At 41.6% G+C, this 17,814-nt stretch overlaps 1 long non-coding RNA gene across 1 annotated transcript; it reads right to left on the reverse strand.

Moving 5' to 3' along the window:
- Positions 1-930: 930 nt before the first annotated feature.
- Positions 931-17,292, reverse strand: LOC148216626 (uncharacterized). The gene is made up of 3 exons (XR_015794712.1): positions 17,075-17,292; positions 4,908-5,928; positions 931-3,690 (listed from the first exon to the last, which is right to left on the reverse strand). It is a non-coding gene; the product is annotated as an uncharacterized LOC148216626 (long non-coding RNA).
- Between the last annotated feature and the right edge of the window lie 522 nt (positions 17,293-17,814).

Genomic DNA, 17,814 nt, shown 5'->3' on the forward strand with positions numbered 1-17,814 from the left:
GGGAAAAGGGAAGGGAACCAATATTTCACACACACACACACACACACACACACGAAGATTGCACACAAAGGACTGGAATAGCTGCTGTTGTATTGTTTTACCTGTTCAGTATAAACGAGTTAGGATTAGAAGGAGGTTCAGGAAATATGCAACTAGTGTGGCTGTCAGCTCAACAACAGCAACACATGGTAGCCAGAATCTGTCCTGAAAACCATACAGACCCCTTTCTGCTCTAATCCATTCATGCTACTATATAGCCTTATGCTCAGATGTCTGAGAAGATGGATTGATAGAAGGGTGACGGTTGATGACAGAGCAAGAGCAAGATGTGAACAAATAAAAACCTGATTTTTAAAAAAATGAAATATGATTGGCAGACAAAAAGAGTGCAAATCAAATGGGTGTATGGAGCAAGTGTGAACAAACAGGCTGCCCGTGACTCCATGCAGTGATTCTGACATAGCCCTTCCATAAATGCAAAACAGCACCAGACAAAGGGGTAGGAAAACTTCACACCGCAATGCTAACATCCATATGGATTTTGCAGAAGAACTCCATGAACATTACAGTCTAGGACTTTGCTACAATGGTTTTAATTCTGTTTCAAATGTTAATGTTTTTTTTCCTATTGCAAGACTTTTTTTTAATGGATGGTAAAAATTTTAGTTTTTATTAAACTCTCTGTTATCGAAATAATTTACACCGATATGAAAGCTGCCCAGAGTCATTTTAGAGCTGGGGGATGCCAAAATGGGATCAAATAAATAAATATACAATCTCTGAGCTGTAAAGCATGGGTAAAATGTATCAGAATATACAGTAAAATAATCAATGCTTTTTCCCCCAGGAAAAGAAATGTCCGTGGGATGGATAGAAATCCAAAAAGGCAGATTCTCATCATACTTAGTTTATTGTAACCTAAGTGCTTGGTGTAACATTTTCCCTCTATGAATGAATATATGTGAAATATTACAAATCCAATTATTTGTACTAAAATTGTCTTTGTGTTTTCATGGGCCCATGGTTATGCTTTTGTGAGCATTTTAGCACACACAAATAGAAGGTTTACTGAGACATACTGTTTCCTTTCAGCTTTCTTCCCGCACCAGCCCCAGAAAGTCCAAGTGTGGTTCCAACACCATTTGCTGACTGTGTGGTCTGCCTGCCGGCCTGGATTCACAAAACTGGGTTCCTGGGGTGTGTGTGACAGAACGTAATGGCAGCAGATTGCGGTAATTGCACACGGTCTCATTACGCAGCACTGTTTGTGTGCACCAAACTCTAATCATGCCTCCCTCATCAGACTTGTAGCAGGGAAAAATGATGTGCTAAAGATTTTTTCCTCCTTTCAGTCAGAAGTGTTCCTTGCAGCCTGAGGCTAGAGGTTTTATAAAAAGGCTGGAACCTAGCTTGCAGCAGTGGGGCCGTCTTTATTCCCTTCTCAGATGAATACAGTATAGGGAGCTCTACTGTGAAGCTCTGAAAGGAGGCTTGTGACCTAGCCCTTCTGAAGCCGCGGCCCCTCTGCGATTCTGAGCAGAGGCAAAGCGCAAGTTTGAAAGGCATGGAAAAATGTGCAACACCTGTATCTGGGATCCCATTGGGTACATGCAATATCTCAACTCATTACATCCCTTTTCTGTTTTTAATTCCAAAATGATATTTTCTACATTTCTGAAGTTATACCATACCCACAAAGGAACGCTTCGGTCATATGCTAAAACACTCTGGTTCTCTTTTGATATTTTAATTTAATATAACACCTAGCCTGAAAAAAAGAGTTGGGACAAAGTTTGCTTGCTTTTTTTTTAACTTCTTGGTTGGCACAGATACAAGTATTATCCTATTTGGTTTTTGCTTTTTTAATTTTAATAGATCCACATATTAAACAAACCACTTAAATAGACCACTTCTGATCTGTATTTTTCTGACATTTTTCACTGTAAAGTCACGAACTACCTCCGCCAGTTCTATTTTGATTGCAAGATGGAAGGAAGGAAGGGAGGGAGGGAGGGAGGGAGGGGAGGGGAGGGGAGGGGCACAATAGAGGGGTGTGAATCAAATATTTCCAGTGCAGTTTGAACAATATAAATTTTATAAATGCCTACCCTGAACTAAGACTTTACACATTTATAGTTTGGTCCCATAAAACAGCCATCTTTCATGGATGTTTGAATCTGGAATTGTGCACTGAGTCAGGGATCAGGGTCAGAGGTTTAAATGGCCTCTTCCAACTCTCCGAAGCCACTTAAGCCTTTAGGTTAGCCCACCCCAACAACAGATGCAATGGGACAACAGCGACCAGATTCAATTGGACCAGAAGTCATCAGGGTTTGAGCTCAGCTTGAAAAATACTTTATTGTTATGGACAGGAAGCATTTGAGGAGCCAGAGATGGCACTGTTTTTCCCCCTTCTTGTTTTGGACAGCCAAGAGCTACTGGAGACAACACCGTGATTTGATTACATCCTTGAAAAGGTGAGACTAGGCTTCCATGATTTTTTTTTCTTATTTCAGTGAGCTCTTTTTGTTGTTGCTGTTTTAATTCTTAGACTGTTAAGTCTGAACAGAATCATACAAACCAGATTTTCTTTTTAGAAAAATAGGCCATAGTTTCTTGGCAGTTTATGATTAAAAATCAGTGACACAATATCTGGGGGCTGAAATACCACATGCAACCTGCAGGCCTGAGTTGCTCATCCCTGAATTCAGAGTTCTAATATTCAAAGATTAGCCATGCCTGTTCTTCTACTATTTAATAAATCCCTGATTATTTGACACTAATTAAGTATGTTTTATTGTCAATTTCTAGCATTTGGCTGTTCCTCTCCTACATGTGATGACATTGGGGGAGGGGCAGCTGTCATTTATTTATTTTTTGCATTTTTGCATCTCACCTTAACATATTTGATTCCCGATCCTCCGACCTCCAGCAGTATGTGCACCCTATCCATCATCTGACATTTGCTTTGTGCAGAACAAACAATTACTCTGGGATAGATGGTTAGGGAAATTGCACCAGGGTGAAATAGAGCCTTGTTTAAGGAGGATGAGGAAAAGGGGAATTGCTTCATGCAGCCAGAATTGCCTGAACTTACAGTGCCCCCTGGAATATCTTTTCCTGGACAGAGGTTATTTTTAGCTACCCTCTTCCTGCAGCACAGAGAACATCAGGTTAGACTGGCTAGAAGATGGCAAGGGTGTGCCAGAAACTAGGGATGGGATTAATGCAAAATTGGATTGCTTTGCAATTGAAGCATTCTGCCATAATATGGCTCAGCTGACAGCCTTTAAAATCTCAGGCTCTGGGATCAGATCATCCCCAGGATCAGCATGGACACAAACTGCTCTTGAAGTGGGCAGGAGCAATCTCTTCTTGTGACTGAAGGAAGGAGGCCAGGAGGAGTTTGCTCAAGAACAGAGTCCACAGATCCCAGCTGAATGCACAGATGCAGGATTCATCGTCCTTGAAGCCAGTTTATCAAGGCCTGTGATGCTGAAATTCTACAAAAGCCATGATTCCCAGTAGGAGACGAAAGTTTCAGTAGGAGGTAGATGCTGCAAACTGACTTTAAATAAATTGTCAGATAACATTTCTCCAGCAGAGCTAAAGTATAACAAGACAGGTCCTGAAATGGGCACAGTCATCTCTGACTGAATGCAGCTTCAGCCCTTCTGACTTGGGATCCATCTGTAACCCAATTACAAAAAGAAACAACATTAATTTTATTTAGCTTTCATTTGTTTGCCATAGATGTCTTCTTCTTCTTCCCCCCTCCCTCCTTCATCCTTTTTTTCTCCTGAATAGATTGTGTGTGTGTGTGTATACCCTGTGTGTGCAGCCTAGAAGCTCTGAATTAACCTACCTTAGAATGGAGCAAACCTGTTTTTGAGTCACAACCTATGGTTAAATGCCACTTCCATTTATACCAGCATTAATAAAGTTCCTCAACCTATTCCCAACCTAGACAGGAATGAGTTAGGATGCAGAGATTTAACCCATGTTCAGGTAATCACCTTTTTGGATTATTGTAATTTCTGAAGGTCATTCAGAAAATTTAGTTTAGAAAATATGGCAACAGAAATGATGATGGGGATTACAACCCTATTATATTAGCTCTTTTTTTCTGGGACCAATTCAGGGTACTGGTTTTCATCTAGTCCTAATGTCCTATATGGCTTGGGACACTGGTAGTTAAAGCAGCCTTTCCCAACTTGGTTATTCAAAATGTACTGGGACAACAATTCTCAGAGCTTTGCTTGACCATGGAAGCTGAAAATTCTGGGAGTTAATAAGATGTCTAGAGGGTGTCATGTAGAGGAAGGCTAAAGATTATAGAATCGGAGTTGGAAGGGGTAATTTAGGTCACTAAGCTCAACCCTCTGTTCAGTGCAGGACTTCAGATTAAGGTGTCCCCAACAGAGGATTGTCCTGTCCACCCTCTGATTCATCCAATGAAGGGGACCCTAACATTTCTCTGGACAAATGGTTCTACTGTTAAATTGGTCTAATGGTTAGAAAGGTTTTTTCTAACATTCAATCTGCTGTCCTGTAACACACATCCATTATCCTGCATCCTGCAGTTCTGGAACAAGGGAGAACAGGTTTGGCCTTTTCTGAGTGACATCTTTTTAGATATTTGAAGAGTGCTGTCAAATCCTCCTCACTTTTCTCTTCTCAAGGCTAAACATTCTCAGTTCTTTCAATCTATCTTCATAAGACTTAGTTTCTAGTCTCCTAATGGGAAACAAGTGAGCTTATCTGAAGTTGTCAGGACAAGCAGTTCTTAGGAAAGATACTACCAAAAGAGGAAACTACTCTGCCCTCAACATAAAGTGGCTATGTGTCATGAAAGTCAAGCAACAATGTGATATAACTTTTTTTTTTTTTTGCAAGGCTAAACATACCTGGTTCCCTCCTTCTCTTCTTATGAGACATAGTTTCCAGTCCTCTGTTCATCATCTGTTGTTTCTTAAAATATGGTGTCTTAAGAAAATGAACTTGGCATTTACTTCCATTATTCATTCTGTTCTTTCCAGCCTACTTCTCCATGCTGTCAAGATCATTTTGAATTTTGGTTTTGGTTTTTGTCTCAGCAGGTGGCAGCACCTGGCCAACTTTGTCTGAGTTCAGAAGCTAAGCAGGTTCAGGCTTGGTTATTACTTCAGTGGGAGACTACAAGGAATACCAGGGCTGGAAAGTCAGAACACATCCTGAAAGAAGGCAATGGCACACCATTTCCATACAGTTGTGGAGAAAAGAACATGAACATGTTCATAGAATAGATCTTGATTCAAAGGTGTCTTTACATTTCTGTCATCTGGAGCATTAGCTATCTCATCTAGTCATTTATAAATTATCTCTTCACTTAAATGCTGAAGAGTACTGGGGACTGAACCCTATGCCACCCAACTTGACCTCTCACTCCAGTTGGAGTGGAATCATTTATGAACAGTGGAATCTTTGAATACAGTTTTAAGCCAGCTTTGATATATATGTTAACCTGCTGGTTCATCAGACTATCAGAGTGCTTTGTTGAATACAATGAAGAAGTCAAGATATATTATGTCCACAGCATTCCCATAATCTTCTCAGAGGTTACCTGATGAAATCATGAATCAAGATTTGTCTTGTAAGACTTGTCCTTTACAAATCTGTGATTTCAGCATGCTTACGGACTTATTGCTTTATGATCTGCTCTAGAATCTTTCCAATCCAATTGGTGATGGCAGGGCAAGAGGTTAGGCTGTTAGGAGATCTGTTATGGGGAGACTTAAGGCTCAGTTCTCTCCCCTATCCTATCTACTACTTGAAATTGCCAGGAGAAGTCATTTGTCAATTTGATATGAAGTATCACAAGCTGTATCGCTCTACTCCAGGCCTAATGGGAGATGCAGTAGAAGACCTGACCCAGTGCTTGGAGGGTATCTGGGGAGAAACAGGCTCAATTTAGCTCAAGCAAGACAGAATGGCTGCTAATTCAGAAGCCTACTGATTCCAGGACTGTATCACCTTTGACTCTCAGTGGAGATTCTGCTCTTCCAGGGACCTGGGGTTCCTTCTGGCCTCACAGCTCCTGCTGGAAGAGTGGATGGAAACCATGGCTAGGAAAGCCTTTGCCCAACCTCAACTGGTATGCCAGTTGTGGCCTTACTGGAAATAGGATGCACCGAGGGCAGTGATTCTGCAATTGTTAACTGCTACTTGGATTACTATACTTTGCTAACCTTGGAGGCTAACCTTGAAGGCCACCTGAAACTTCAGCTGGTCCAAAATGCAGTGGCCCTTGCTTTTACTAATCAGTTTTGGTATTGTCATGATACATCACTGTTGCAGGATGTCCCACAAGGTGAGGATGGCCCTCACTTTCATGGCCTCCCATGAGTTGATAAAAACCCAACTTTTTTGGAAGGTCTCTGGGACTGATTGTGGAGCCATCAGTGCCAATATTAGTTTTATTGTAAAATTCTTTATTAATTTTTTGAGCTGTGTTTGTATTATTATTGTTATTTACACAAAATCTACCAGATAGTTCTGAATGGATTTGGTATTTTTTACTATTAGATCCTTCCTGCTGATCTACAGTAACTAAAGATACTACTGAAATATATGTGCTGTTCCAATGTAACTTTTTATAATTGGATGTGTTGAGATTATGTTCATTCCTATTGTGTCCAAGTGCTTTCTCAGATTTTTTTTATAGGTCACCAAGCACATCAACTACTATTGGCACCACTACAACTGTCTTTTTCCACATTCACTCAAACCCTGAAGGTCTTTCTATTTCCCTATTTTTTCCTAGTTCTTTCTCATTGACCCTTCTCTCTCCAGCTACTGCAACATCAATTATCCATACTTGTTTCTTTATAACTACATTCATGTTTGTCTTATTATGGGCTAAAAGGTTATCAGTTTGTATTTGGAAGTCTCATAGGATCTTAAGCTTTTGTTCTCAACCACTTTTTCAATACTATATTATGGTTCCACCAATTCTTTGTTGGATGTTGTTGTTTTATCATTAGTATCTGTATGCCTTTAGATGCCAACTGAATTGAGGCAGTTAATACATTGCATAAATAAATAATTAAAACATTTTAATTTGCCTATAGTTGAATGAGAAAAGTCTCTGAGTTACAACTCATTATGAGGTCCCTGAAACTTGAAAGGGTAAAGATTATTTTTTAAAATAACATCCATGTATTAGCTGATTTACTTGATGCCAGAGAATATTTTTATCAATAACCACAATCATATGAATAATCACAATTCATACTATGTCACTGTCTGTACTTCCAACATTTCATTTCTCTCTGATTCACTGTTAAGATATCCAACTGTATCTCACTCTCCACATTATACAGCATCCCATATACAATGTCTATAAAAACCTGTTGCACAGTATACCAATGCATGCAGCTGACAAAATGGGTAATCTTTAAAAGTTTGTGCCATTAATTTAAATCTGGTAGCATTTAAACTGCAACACTATTCATTGTAAAATGGTGGACTTTATATCACTGCTTCAGCCCGTGTGACAATTCCACATTTGTTGTATAGCATGAGTTGATATTAATATAATTGTTCCCATTTTTTTTACTGTTTTCTATTGCTTGCTTGCTTGCTTAATACTGCTCTCAGCAATTCACAAGTGTAATAAATAAATAGGGATAAGCAGGAAGAGAGCTAGGACCCTCAAAGGATGAAAAAGAAAAAGCCAGTGTAACACATCTGTCAGGGTTCTTTCAGGAACCGGAGTGGGGCCCATGGCTTTGAAGGGTGGGGCTGCACAGATCGTAGGAATACCACTGCCGCGTTAATCCCACAGAATCAGAGGCAGGGTAGCTGTCAGTGTGCAGAAGCCTGCTGCGATAATGGGCTGCCAGTTATGCCCCAGGCGCCAGCCTAGCAAAGGAATGGAGAGAGGACTATAAAGATGGATGAGCTATGGCTGAAATGGGGAAGGGAGAGAGGCAGAACACCATGGCATGAGGGGAGGTGTCAGTAGGTCAGACACTGGCCTGTGGCAAGCTTTCCCCAAGAACGATTCATCCTATTAGCAAGGAATAAGTACACCCATTCAGGCATCCATTCTATAAGGCTAGGCCAAAACCCACTTCCCCACTCCTGTGCCATATCATTAATTCCTTTGCAGCAGGTAAGCTGGTCTGGAAGGGCTTGCATGCTTTAAGGCATGCCCTGTCTCTCTCAGATTGCCCCTAGGAATAATTATGATTCTTGGCTCCAAATGCTTTCTTTCCTCCCCTCTTTTCCATCTTCCCTTCCGGTCACTTTCTCTTTCACACACATGTACACAAACACTCACACTAAACAACTCACAAAGGAGGGACAGAATCCAAAGGCTGGTGTTTTTCAGCCACCCTTTTTTCCATTTCTTCTCGGACAATAGGTTTCCAAGATGGTCCTCGCTGGTTTATGCTTGGCCATCAGACTCTGAGCTAGGGCTGCTTTTCCCTTCTGGGGATAGTTTATTTCCAGCTAACCAGGGAGTTGAGACATTTGAAAAATAACATACTTGGGTTGCTGGCAAGCTCTCTTCTAATCGCCAGGCAACCCACTCTTGCTTTCTGTGATAGACCTTGCAAGATTCAAGCATCCTTCCACATGAAAGTCTAAAATAAAGGATGTTCCTGAGAGGAAAGATGAAGAGTTTGGACAGGTTCAGCTGAAGAAGAAGCAATGAATGTCATCATCAAATATTTGAAAGGCTCTCATAATACTGTTGGAGCAACTTTGTTCCTTTTGCTCCAAAGGAAGATCTGAAACCCTGGTACAAACTATTTAAAAAAATAGACAATATTTTGACAATCTTTCTAATGATTCAAGCTGGTTAATAATGCAACAGAGTGCCTCAAAATGTGGTGGGCTTTTCCTTTTTTTGATGGACTATTTATTTTACTGATTGCGTGAATATGTTATATTGTTGTGGAATTTCAGCAGCAGTTGTGGAATTTAATGTCAAATATGGGCTTTATCTGTGAGCATTTTTGCTAAGCATCACCAGTTTCACTTCTGTTTTGTTGGGTTTGGGAAGGGGGCAGATCTGTACTATGGTCTTTGGAAGTCAGATTTTCTCCTTAGTCTTGCACTTATTAAGATGCTAGGTATGGAAATTATACTATCGTCTAGGAGACAAAAAGGTGAGGAATTGGAAGGGGAAGCACAGAATTAAATTCCACAAAGGAAGGGTTGACTGCTCCTAATTAGCATAAAAACTAACCAAGTGTGAGAAGGAAATCAAACTCCTCCCCCATGCAAGCAGGGAATCAAACCTGCCCACTTGCCCCACCCTGCCATTCAATCTTTCCACAGCAATCAAGGTAAAAGGTTAAAATTTACAATTAGAATAGGCTCACCCAAAAGATTAAAATGTGGCAGGAAGAGTCAAGATTCCTTGAACCTAGTGGAAAGATCTCCTGAGTCAAATAATAAAAGATCTGGCAGGAAGAGTTAACATACCTTGAACTTAGCAAAAACCTTAATCAAATAACAAAAGAGCTCTTCCCCAAAGAGATCTGCATTCCAATCAAGCAGTGCTAGACAGGCAAATACCTCAACTCAACAGGATATCTGGTTGCAGGAAACCACAACCCAGCTGGGTGCCTGACCTCCCTCTTGGAACTCCGACTAAGTGTACTTTCTAAGGATTCCTAGAGGGCAGCGTTCTTCTGTGCCTTTCAAGGAACAATAGCAGGATCTTCTCTCTATAAAGGGCTCTTTGGGAATTCCTGCTCGCACCTCCGAGACCCAATTCTGAGTGCTGTGCTCTCGGAAATAAACTTTGCCTCTGTTTCAAGCAACTGCCTGTGCATTTTATTCCTAGCTCAGAAACGAACTTGGTAAGATAACTGCTCCTGTCTATGCTCCTGTCCTCTGAAGGATGGTCACAGTCACAGATGCTGGCGAAACGTTAGGAACCAAAACTTCCAGAACATGGCCACACAGCCCGGAAGACCCACATCAGCCATTGGTAAGATTTCTTTCCAACACAAGAATAGCCCGTATTCTGAGTTCAGTCATAACTAGAAGCCATTGTTAAAAGAAGCCAGGATTTATAAATCATCTTCAAATCACAGCTTGAATGTTGATAAAAATAAAGGACAGTTTGTTACCAGGGATAAATTCTGATGTTCCAAGACACCACCATTTAGCCAAACAAATCTTGCAAAGTTTATTTTAGAGGTCCCAGTTTAGCTGCTGTCCAAATTAAACAGAATTTTCAGTCTGTTGATGTCCCTGTATTCTCCACTTCTCTGTGTATCTCTGACTCTCCTCCCTATTACTCTTCTCTCACCTGCACTGGCTGTTCTAAGTAGTTTTCCACTCTTTTTAATTTCACAGTTCTTCCTCTTTCCCCCTCCTTGCTCTTTAGGGAACTGTGTAGACCGTATGACTCTGTTTTTTCAGTGCACAATACTTTGTTGCAAAACAGTTTAAAAATGAACTACTGAACAAAAATGAACAAAGGTTCTGTTTTTATTCATTCAGTAATTAAAACATCAATTTTCTTTTATTACACAAAAACGAATGTATGAGCAAACATCTGTTACAGGTTTCAGTGTTGTTTCTAGTACTGAGAGGACAAAATCTCCCAACAGGTATAATGCTAGTTAGTGTCTCAGATTCCTCTGAAATAAAGGATAGCTAGCTTCAGTAAACACCGCTTCCTGGTCATGTTTCCTTTTTTATCTGTTTCCTTTTCCACCTGCCCAAACATTGACTAAGCCCCGCATGTTGCATACAGAACTTAGCCTGTCTTCTAAGCCAAACCATTAACCTCTTCTCAGAGAGTCCCTTCCCATCCCACAAGTCATGGCTACTCCAGATTAATCTAATCTAATTGAAGATCTGTAATAACCAGTGCTTGGCATATGGCTGGTAAACTGTAGCTCTGGAAAAGATTGGAGACAGATGATGGCTAACATGTTCGAGTTTCCTGGATGTTTGAAACATTTATGTTGAGAAACAGTCAACTGTGACTGATGTGTGACTAGAGTCAGGGAGAGAAAGGAAAAGCATGAACAAGAGGGGGCTCAGCTGTGGATCCAAAAGTATTAGCTGATTCCAGGACAGACAATTGATGAACCGAAGAGGCATCAGATAACTGTGGGCACTCAATAATTTTATCTAGAACGCTCAAAATCTAAGAATTAGATCTGTTTAGCAGCATCAAAAGCTGAATTCACAGATCTGGCTCCCAGATAATCTCCTAATTCTTCATAAATGGGGATATAGAAGTTTGAGGATCTTGCCTCCATATTCCCACATTCCACTCCAGCATTATCTCTCTATACACACACAAATATCCACATGTGAATCTTGCAGTCGTTCTCCAGCCACCTCTCCTTTGTGAAGCTCCCTTCTCTGTGCTCAATAGACCACTAGCCAGAGCTGTTGAACATCAGTTGAGTCAGACAAAGATCAGCCACAGGCCATGCTTCAAGGAATGCACTCAGAAGACATTGCATGGTGACCCTGTGAACAGACTACTTTGACAGTAATGCAGTGATCTTGCTTGGTATTCCTGGGCAATGTGTGCTAGAACAGAGGAGGAGCATCTGCCATCAGCAGCTTGACATGGAAGAGCGTGTCTGCCTATCTATAGAAAGATGGGAGCATACAGATCCTGTCTCCTTCTGCCTGGCTGAGCCTTTCCATCCTCAGGTCATGCCTCCAGGGGACAGATGGCTGTGGTGGGAGAAGCTGCTAAAGAACTTCTCTCCTATCATCATGCTGATGGCAGAGTGCTGATTCAGCTAAGTTATTCATCCCAACCCATGATGCAGCCTTAACACCACTGTTCTGTACACAACAAGGGCAAGTGCCTCACCTAGGAATGTTTGGGGGAAGTGAACAGAAGTTTGACAAAAATACTTGGGTAAATGCAAAAACCACTCTTTCCTTTCATTCTATTTTTCATCTATAAATAATGCTGTTATTAAGTCAAGTTCAGAAAGAACAATAATATTTTGTTTATTGGCAGTTGCAACAATAATAGATGCCAAATACTGGGGGGGGGGGGAGATCAGTCTTGCCATATAGAGATTACATGGGACTATAATGAAATTGACTATTGGTCAGATATGGGGAATTTTTAAAATTATAGATATGGGAAAGAATCTTAATTTTCTACTAACACAGAATTCAATCTCTAACAATATTATTGATAGTTCAGTCTATGAAGCTATTATTCATCTACCATTTATGTAACTGGAATGAATGAAGCAATTTAAAGCAAATTGATGTGATTAAATATGTAACGAATTTTTTTGAAAAAACAAAAAGAACTGAAAAGGAGAGGAATTTATTGTCAGGATGAACTGCTGCCAAATTTCTGATCACTGCTAGAAGAATAGGAAGCCTCCGATCCTTGCCAAGGATTGGTGGTGAGTCACCCTGAGACAGAGTTCACCTCAATACATTTCTCTTCTGGAGCTCAGCCATAATGACATGGGAGATGGGCATCCATCCTACCTACTTCACATTAGCGCCTTGCTGGACTACTCTCAGAACATCAGTAGTACTGGACTCAAGAATGCGTGAGTGGCCATGTTTGCGCAGATACTTCATTTAAGGAAAGCTGCATGTCCTTCTATTCCTACTCTTTTTTCACTGGGAGGAAGGGGAAGAGGGAGAGAGAAAGCGAGTTAAGCTCACACAGACAGCCATTTACCACATGGGCCTGTTATGGAAGTGGCCTCACGGCATTTGCCTCCTAGGCATGATCATCTTGCCAGAGGAGGCTCAGAAGAGATTTATCTTCCTCATCTGAGCTTACAAAATCTAAAACCAAGCAACTTGTCCAATAAGGATAAAACACAACATACCTACATGCAAGCAAAGGTGCCTAAGCAGTTGCATTCAACTGAGCTGTGTGGGTGGGTTTGAAAAGGACAGGTTCAGCCTTTCTACCCCAGGAGGTGTGTTTCATATAATATTTTTTAATTGGAAATCCAAAACAGCTCTAAAGTGGCCAGGGCTATGGGTCTGTGTTTGTATGGACTATAGTTTCCATCACTTCGTACATCCAAAAGGGTGCCCACTGGGAGAAAAAGCAGTGAACCTCTAGAGGGGATGGAGTAACATGGGACAAGGAAAAGTCATTGTCTTGATGGGTCTTTTGTTGGATCAACAATAAAAAGGCAGCTGCCGGCCACTGGGGAACATAGCAACCCAGTAGCTCTGAGCAAAATGGTGGCACACCTGCTGAAGGGGGCATGCCAGGTGCTGCAGCCATTTGAAGCCACATCTGTCACTAGATTGGAAGAAGCACTGCAGACTCTCCACTCAAAAGGGCTTAAGAAGGCTAAAGACAGAAAACCACAGTTTTTGAAACATCAAAGCATAGGCAAGGGGTACATTTGCAATGGACTAGAAATGGGTGGAGGATGAAATCATTGGTTCCAAACTCAAGAAGCAGTGGGTGGACCATACTGGTGATGAGGCGAACAGGAAGTGCAGATCTGTCCTAAAATGTAATGCTGGGAGACCAGTAAGGCAGCAATTTGGGTACTTTTTAAGATGGGGATGTGGGGAGAAGCATACTGCAGCTGTCACTATTACATTGTATAAACATAGATGAAGGGGCTGATTTCTAGGATGAAAAGTCCTAGCAGATGGCAAATGAATTGTGGGGGAAATGCCCTTGAGAAAAATGACATTGTATTTTCTTCCTAGAACATCCTCTTGGGATTGCACCTGGTGCCCTCCAAGTCTTTTGGACTTCAGTTCTCAATGAACCCCAGCCAAGGCCAACAGATTTTTGCTGGAGGCAAAAATATTGGAAAGGTACCAGGCTACCTTGAGGCATTGTACCCAGGGCTGCCTTGAACATCATTCAGAAAATTCATCTAGTTTGGAATAAGGCAAGATTATTACTGAGGACTGGATGATTTCAACATAGCATGTCAATTCTTTATTATCTGAAATGTCTTCAAGAATTAGGAGGTTACTCGAAGGGTTACTTCCCCTTCCATGTGCTCAGCCAAGCCTAACCCTGAAAAACTCTTCCAAGAAAAGTGGTGTAACAAAGCCACGTGAGGTATGACAATTGACTATCAGAGAAATTGTCTTTTTCGGTCATATTCCAGTTTAAGGAATGTCTCCCAGAAGTTTTGTATAATGCTTTTCTTTCTATCCCAGGACAACTTTTGATACCCCCAGGCACTTCGGTCTGTGCTCCTGTCAAATTGCAGATCTGCTATATACTTTTAGCAGTGTTATTATACCTTAGATATTTGTCCTTCTTGACATGTTTATGATGCTTTTGATTATTTTTTTATTGTTTTATTCCTTATTGATAGCTATTGCAGCGTTCTGTAAATATATAAGCAAACTCAGGGATCTACTCCATATGGCTTTTATGAATTTGCTTGTCCTTTGGGAGAAAGAATGGTATGTAGTGTTCATAGGGCTAAGCCAAGACAGTCTTGCCTAAATGATTTCAACAAAGATAATGGAAAGTTGCTACTTAAACTAAAATTCACTATTATTTACGCAAGCTTTGTCACAGAAGGCACTTTTGCCCACTGACCATAAAATGAATATTTAGCTGACAAGAGTTGGCCACTGTTTAAAAGAACAATATGGTTTCCGAAGTCCCCCCAGTTTAAGAATGAGTTCTGTTCCCAAGGTCTGTCCTTAAGTCGAATTTGTATGTAAGCCAGAACAGTATTATTGTATAATACTGTATAAGTAGTATCGTGTAATGAATTTGAACCCTTGGTGTATTGAACTCAAATCATTGTATATTAAACTCGAATTTTGCTACAATAGGCTCTGTTCTTAACTATGGATCATCCTTAAACCAGGCGTTCTTAACCCGGGGACTACCTGTATACAAGAAGTGAAGAAGCCCCTGACTTCTTCATTCCCCAACCTTTGTCACCTTTTTCTTTAGAGAATTTTTCACTGGGAAAATAACAGATGAAGTACTGTACCTCAACATTCAAATAAACATTACTTTTAGATGGTAGTTTGGAAAGAAAGCTTAAGAATAAAGCGTTTGAATTTTGTGGAACTACTGATGTAAAAGCTGGGAGGAGAAAGGAGAAAGTATGTGGCTTATACAGTAGTCAGAATGTTTGCGTACTACTGTTTCCTAAAGTAAAAGGGGGGGGGATGGGGACACCGCCATCTCCCTTAGGGGGAAAAATTATCCCTTAGGGGGACTAGTTTTATAAGGCAGTACACAGCAAGCCTCAGCAGGGCCAGTAACCGGCTGCTCTTCCTGGGACTGAGAAGGCCAAACAGGGCCAGGTCTGTTAATACTTGGAGGGGAACAGTAGGCTAGGCTGCTGGCTAGACCCGGGAGTTGAAAACCATCGCAGAAGAAGGCAGTGGGAAACTACATCTATACTGCTGCCAAGAAAACTACATGGACATGTTGATGAAGCCACCATGAGTTACACCAGTGTTTCTCAACCTCAGCAACTTTAAGCTGTGTGGACTTCAGCTCCCAGAATTCCCTAGCCAGCCATGCTGAGGTTGAGAAACACTGAGCTATACTCTTCTCAGAGAAAACTTTACATTTATTCTACAAAAGAATCTGAGGTGAGAGAGAGCCCCTCAGCTCCATTTTCCTGAGGACTGAGTCTTCGTCCCCTGCTTCATACAAACAGATGGAATGGTGAAACTGATCTAAATAGGATCCCTGGTCTATTCAATTTCTTTTTCAAGCAGCAGGTACCAAAGATGGGGGAAACTGCTACAAGGGCCATTTAAGATCCAAAAGTCAAGTGTAGGCCCAGATCCTCTGCCAATGAAGATAAGGTTGCAGAACAGAAAAAACAAGCAAGGGGTCAGCTGTCCTGTTTGGCTTGGGCCATTTGCCTGAATAGTCTGTAGAAACCCCAACACTGGCTATGTTGCAAGAATATTCTGATTAAAGTTTTGAGTCACTTTGTGTGAGATGGGCAGCTATATAAATACGATAAATAAATACATAAATAAATTCCAGCACTTATTGAACATGCGTATGTCAACTGTGGGCCCTCTGCAAGCGTATTAAGATTGCACACAAATCTGTCAAGTGCTTATGTGCCTTCTCCATAGCTGCTGCCCCTACAGGCAAAGTGGATAGTAATAGACATGGCTATGGGATTAATGTACATATTTCATTACACAGCTTCCTTTTCCATCCCACACAAGCACACAGGCTCAGTGTACATTTACAGCCAGAATCGGCCACTGGAGCAAGCAGTATATTTTTCTGCTCTAGTTTAAACTCTGGTTATGGCTTCCCTCCCTGACCTGACAGCAAGTACAAAATGTTTTGCATGGCACTCTCAACTTTTGATAAAAACTGATAAAGAGTTCTTAATCCTAAGCAAAAGGCTTTGGTATAAGGTGTGAAGTGAGAATATGCCCAAAGGCCTCCTTTCAAGTCTCTGCAAATGCACTCTGCCTAGAATGAAGAAGTGTCTCTCTGCCTACCGAGATGGATCGTTCTCCATGCAAAGAGAAATTATGCCCCTAAGAGGCTCCATGCATTGGCGATGCTTAGACTGGAAAAGATGCAAAAGAGTTCACATAACTCTGACTGACTGATTGATTATGTTTTTAATCTAGTCCATAACCACAGCTCTCTAGGTAGATTACAAGATGATTTCAAATGCTTAAAACCCTGAAATCATTAACATGATAAAACAGTCGAAAAGAGTAGAATGCTGTTCAGCTGCTTCCTGAAAAATCGGTATCTATTCATGCTGTTCCAGAGAAACTTCTTTCTAATATCAACAAACTTAGAAAAGGTGGATGAAAAGGAGGTGCATTTTTCATGTCAAATCATAGGCAAAAAGGTTTAAGTAGCCTTGCATTGATTTAATCTTCTTCTTCCCTTCCCTCACATACACGTAAAATCTCATAAGCCCTCATGTGGAATAGCATATATTCCCCCCCTTCTCTCTCTCTCTCTCTCTTTCACACACACGCACACACACTTAAATTTTGAAAGCAACCCCAAAGTACTCAGGATATGGGACACAGCTGAGAGATATTTTAGCTTGCCAGGGCACCATAAGGCACCTACAATCATCACAGTAAAATATACACATACCTATTGCACCAGCACTGAACATGTTTCTGGGGGTTACCAGCAGCAGCAGTTTTTTCCAAAGTGTAATCAGCAGTAAATATATAAATACAAAAATCCCCCCCGGCAACTGATTTCATGAGAGAACACAAAAAAGGAGCCTGTGTGCCATGAGCAATGACCTCCAGAGTCGCTGGGCTGCTGCGGTCTTCTGGTCCCTCCCTGCCCTCCCGGTGAACTACCAGGAGCCTGGCAACCCCGTTCCGGTTTCCTGGCCCCCCCCTGGGAACACGGGCGCTTTTGTGCCGGGGCGGGCCGGCCGGCCTTTGCATTTGCCTACTCCCTGCCAATTTGCTGCCTCCAGTTGTCCCTGTGATCTGCCGGGTCAAAGGCGCGGGAGGGGGAGAGAGGGCTGAGGAATCAGCGAGGAATAGGCTGCCTGGCCGGGCAGGCGGGTGTCCGAATCTGTATGAATGCCCCGTTGAATTACTGTACTTGGGATGGGATTGGGGGGCGGGGGCGGGGGCGAAAGGAAAGGAAGGCCGGCCGGCCGTTTTCTGTGTAGCCGGGGAAGGGCAGAGGCTTGTGGGGAGCCAAAGGCTTATCCCTTTGTGTTTTGTTGCTTAGCAGCCTTGGCAGCGTTTCCCTTTTTCAAGGCTGCTTACGAATTACAGTGTGAAAGATGGAGAAGTAGCAGGGGAGAGGAACGAGCTAGCTGCATGCGAATGGGAATCTGGGCCTGGAAGGGGATGCAGCCCAATTTG

This window comes from Python bivittatus, unplaced genomic scaffold (assembly GCF_059951505.1).
Source record: "Python bivittatus isolate LINGU-HERP-01145 unplaced genomic scaffold, Pbiv_v1 ctg000080_np1212, whole genome shotgun sequence".
Lineage (NCBI taxonomy): Eukaryota > Metazoa > Chordata > Lepidosauria > Squamata > Pythonidae > Python > Python bivittatus.